The following is a 5,169-nucleotide window of genomic DNA, read 5'->3' as shown; positions in this document are numbered from 1 at the left end:
TTTTTGTCATTTTTGTCATTTTTGTCATTTTTGTCATTTTTGTCATTTTTGTCATTTTTGTCATTTTTGTCATTTTTGTCATTTTTGTCATTTTTGTCATTTTTGTCATTTTTGTCATTTTTGTCATTTTTGTCATTTTTGTCATTTTTGTCATTTTTGTCATTTTTGTCATTTTTGTCATTTTTGTCATTTTTGTCATTTTTGTCATTTTTGTCATTTTTGTCATTTTTGTCATTTTTGTCATTTTTGTCATTTTTGTCATTTTTGTCATTTTTGTCATTTTTGTCATTTTTGTCATTTTTGTCATTTTTGTCATTTTTGTCATTTTTGTCATTTTTGTCATTTTTGTCATTTTTGTCATTTTTGTCATTTTTGTCATTTTTGTCATTTTTGTCATTTTTGTCATTTTTGTCATTTTTGTCATTTTTGTCATTTTTGTCATTTTTGTCATTTTTGTCATTTTTGTCATTTTTGTCATTTTTGTCATTTTTGTCATTTTTGTCATTTTTGTCATTTTTGTCATTTTTGTCATTTTTGTCATTTTTGTCATTTTTGTCATTTTTGTCATTTTTGTCATTTTTGTCATTTTTGTCATTTTTGTCATTTTTGTCATTTTTGTCATTTTTGTCATTTTTGTCATTTTTGTCAATTTTGTCATTTTTGTCAATTTTGTCATTTTTGTCATTTTTGTCATTTTTGTCATTTTTGTCATTTTTGTCATTTTTGTCATTTTTGTCATTTTTGTCATTTTGTCATTTTTGTCATTTTTGTCATTTTTGTCATTTTTGTCATTTTTGTCATTTTTGTCATTTTTGTCATTTTTGTCATTTTTGTCATTTTTGTCATTTTTGTCATTTTTGTCATTTTTGTCATTTTTGTCATTTTTGTCATTTTTGTCATTTTTGTCATTTTTGTCATTTTTGTCATTTTTGTCATTTTTGTCATTTTTGTCATTTTTGTCATTTTTGTCATTTTTGTCATTTTTGTCATTTTTGTCATTTTTGTCATTTTTGTCATTTTTGTCATTTTTGTCATTTTTGTCATTTTTGTCATTTTTGTCATTTTTGTCATTTTTGTCATTTTTGTCATTTTTGTCATTTTTGTCATTTTTGTCATTTTTGTCATTTTTGTCATTTTTGTCATTTTTGTCATTTTTGTCATTTTTGTCATTTTTGTCATTTTTGTCATTTTTGTCATTTTTGTCATTTTTGTCATTTTTGTCATTTTTGTCATTTTTGTCATTTTTGTCATTTTTGTCATTTTTGTCATTTTTGTCATTTTTGTCATTTTTGTCATTTTTGTCATTTTTGTCATTTTTGTCATTTTTGTCATTTTTGTCATTTTTGTCATTTTTGTCATTTTTGTCATTTTTGTCATTTTTGTCATTTTTGTCATTTTTGTCATTTTTGTCATTTTTGTCATTTTTGTCATTTTTGTCATTTTTGTCATTTTTGTCATTTTTGTCATTTTTGTCATTTTTGTCATTTTTGTCATTTTTGTCATTTTTGTCATTTTTGTCATTTTTGTCATTTTTGTCATTTTTGTCATTTTTGTCATTTTTGTCATTTTTGTCATTTTTGTCATTTTTGTCATTTTTGTCATTTTTGTCATTTTTGTCATTTTTGTCATTTTTGTCATTTTTGTCATTTTTGTCATTTTTGTCATTTTTGTCATTTTTGTCATTTTTGTCATTTTTGTCATTTTTGTCATTTTTGTCATTTTTGTCATTTTTGTCATTTTTGTCATTTTTGTCATTTTTGTCATTTTTGTCATTTTTGTCATTTTTGTCATTTTCGTCATTTTCGTCATTTTTGTCATTTTTGTCATTTTTGTCATTTTTGTCATTTTTGTCATTTTTGTCATTTTTGTCATTTTTGTCATTTTTGTCATTTTTGTCATTTTTGTCGTTTTTGTCATTTTTGTCATTTTTGTCATTTTTGTCATTTTTGTCATTTTTGTCATTTTTGTCATTTTTGTCATTTTTGTCATTTTTGTCATTTTTGTCGTTTTTGTCATTTTTGTCATTTTTGTCATTTTTGTCATTTTTGTCATTTTTGTCATTTTTGTCATTTTTGTCATTTTTGTCATTTTTGTCATTTTTGTTATTTTTGTCATTTTTGTCATTTTTGTCATTTTTGTCATTTTTGTCATTTTTGTCATTTTTGTCATTTTTGTCATTTTTGTCATTTTTGTCATTTTTGTCATTTTTGTCATTTTTGTCATTTTTGTCATTTTTGTCATTTTTGTCATTTTTGTCATTTTTGTCATTTTTGTCATTTTTGTCATTTTTGTCATTTTTGTCATTTTTGTCATTTTTGTCATTTTTGTCATTTTTGTCATTTTTGTCATTTTTGTCATTTTTGTCATTTTTGTCATTTTTGTCATTTTTGTCTTTTTTTTTTGTCATTGTCAGCAATTTCCAGCAAATGTTTACCATCATTTTATACTTATTAAATGGCTTATCTCTTTGATATCCTTAAATAGTTCTGATTGAGCTTTTGTTGAGCAAAATTAAAATTTCATTACATGTATTTTTTCATTGGTAGATTTTTCAATTCACAAAAATCAGAGCTTTAAACAGAGCTGAATAAAAGCCACTGAGAACAAGAAACAATTTTTTTTTTCTTTATGATGTGTTTTGATTTATACTAAGAATTTTCATCTCGATTTCGTTACACAAATTAAACGAATTTCTTCCACGAAAGATTTTAATTAATTTTAGTTTAATTTCGGAAGAGTCAAATTTTTATCTGGGATTTGACATCAAACAAGTGTTTGATTAATTTTCAAGGAAGTGGACATTTATGTTTCAATTTATATGTTTTGTATTTTATTCCGATGGAGCTGTTTAATCAATAAAAGCCCTGTTTTCAGTAAGGGCACACATTCTAGAGCCTTGAGGCAGTTTGTTACTTTTTTCCTGAATAGGCATTCTGACGATAAAGTTCCTTGATCCAGGCCCTGAAGGGAAATTTCTCTAACGAACAAACAAAACACGAAAGGACACACTCGGAGTTTGGTCTCGGTCATCATGGAGTTCGTCATTGTTCTGGGTCGTCGTCACATAAATGCTTCCACACCATTCGGAACAGAAAACCGGGCAGGCAGCCTCCCAACATTTCATTCAACACATCCATCCCGGACCACACCGGAGGGTCCAATCCCGTTAAGCCCTGACGCACAAAGCCATGAAAACTCTCCTATCGGAAGCTGTTCATCGCCATCAACATCAACATCAACATCCACATCATCATCATCATCAGCTTCATGGAGCCAAACCGACTTTCTCTGTTCTGTTTACCATTCGCAGATTATATTGTGAGGCTATTAAAAATCGTTCCACCCGGTTTGGTCCAGACCATTAGTTCGAGTTCGAGCCCACCGAGAAAGGTGCCGGGGATCCATTTTGGACGGAAGCCGTAAAACTTGGCAGAAACTGGACACTGGAACAGGAGTCATCGAGTGAGACCATTGAAATGTTTGCTCCAGGGAAGAATTTTGAAAAATAGGAAGCTCATAAATTGGGACTTTTTTGTGGAATTGCCTAAGTGATCAAAGGGGTTGATGTGTTTGTATTTTTCATATGCTCGTTAGGTCCGTCTTCAAATGATATCAGAAAATCCTATTTTCTGTTTCGTGAAATTTGGGTTTAAAGTTTCATAGTTCTTCAGTCAATCTCAATTCTGCAACATTACCCATGCACCAAGTCGAAATTCAATTTTCTAAATCACCTATTAACACAATTTTTTACTCGACTATGCCAATTTGGCAAAGATTTTATTTAAGTTTCATCTGAGTGAATGGGATAGTAATTTTTAAACTGTAGGTAAATTAAATTGGAGCTTATCCGTCTTTGATTGTTGGTTGATGGGAGTGTTGAGCCAAACGTGATATCTTTGGAAAGAGGACCGGAGGCTGTTGTATTTACAAAAAGCCCATTCAGTCGGGAGCCCCAGAATATTTAATGTGTTTATTTTAGCCAAGTCAGTGATTTTTCGCATTCGCACAGGGATCAGCGTTGAGGTTTATGACTGCCTGGGAGGCAATTAAAGCAATGCCGTTTCTGAAGTTGATTTCTGCTGATGAACGTAATAATAACTTATTATTGAAAAACTGTATATTGAGCAATGCAAGAGGAAAATAATGCTTTAATCATTGAAAATTTTCCCAAACAAACGTTAAAGTTAAAATTTTCTGATTCAAAAGTAAATTCACAATTCCCAAAAATAAATCATAGATAAGCTTTGGACCAAGATGAAGTAAATCTTGAATCTTGTATCTTGAATCTTGAATCTTGAATCTTGAATCTTGAATCTTGAATCTTGAATCTTGAATCTTGAATCTTGAATCTTGAATCTTGAATCTTGAATCTTGAATCTTGAATCTTGAATCTTGAATCTTGAATCTTGAATCTTGAATCTTGAATCTTGAATCTTGAATCTTGAATCTTGAATCTTGAATCTTGAATCTTGAATCTTGAATCTTGAATCTTGAATCTTGAATCTTGAATCTTGAATCTTGAATCTTGAATCTTGAATCTTGAATCTTGAATCTTGAATCTTGAATCTTGAATCTTGAATCTTGAATCTTGAATCTTGAATCTTGAATCTTGAATCTTGAATCTTGAATCTTGAATCTTGAATCTTGAATCTTGAATCTTGAATCTTGAATCTTGAATCTTGAATCTTGAATCTTGAATCTTGAATCTTGAATCTTGAATCTTGAATCTTGAATCTTGAATCTTGAATCTTGAATCTTGAATCTTGAATCTTGAATCTTGAATCTTGAATCTTGAATCTTGAATCTTGAATCTTGAATCTTGAATCTTGAATCTTGAATCTTGAATCTTGAATCTTGAATCTTGAATCTTGAATCTTGAATCTTGAATCTTGAATCTTGAATCTTGAATCTTGAATCTTGAATCTTGAATCTTGAATCTTGAATCTTGAATCTTGAATCTTGAATCTTGAATCTTGAATCTTGAATCTTGAATCTTGAATCTTGAATCTTGAATCTTGAATCTTGAATCTTGAATCTTGAATCTTGAATCTTGAATCTTGAATCTTGAATCTTGAATCTTGAATCTTGAATCTTGAATCTTGAATCTTGAATCTTGAATCTTGAATCTTGAATCTTGAATCTTGAATCTTGAATCTTGAATCTTGAATC

Source organism: Uranotaenia lowii, chromosome 2 (assembly GCF_029784155.1).
Source record: "Uranotaenia lowii strain MFRU-FL chromosome 2, ASM2978415v1, whole genome shotgun sequence".
NCBI lineage: Eukaryota > Metazoa > Arthropoda > Insecta > Diptera > Culicidae > Uranotaenia > Uranotaenia lowii.
This window is presented reverse-complemented; position numbering follows the sequence as displayed.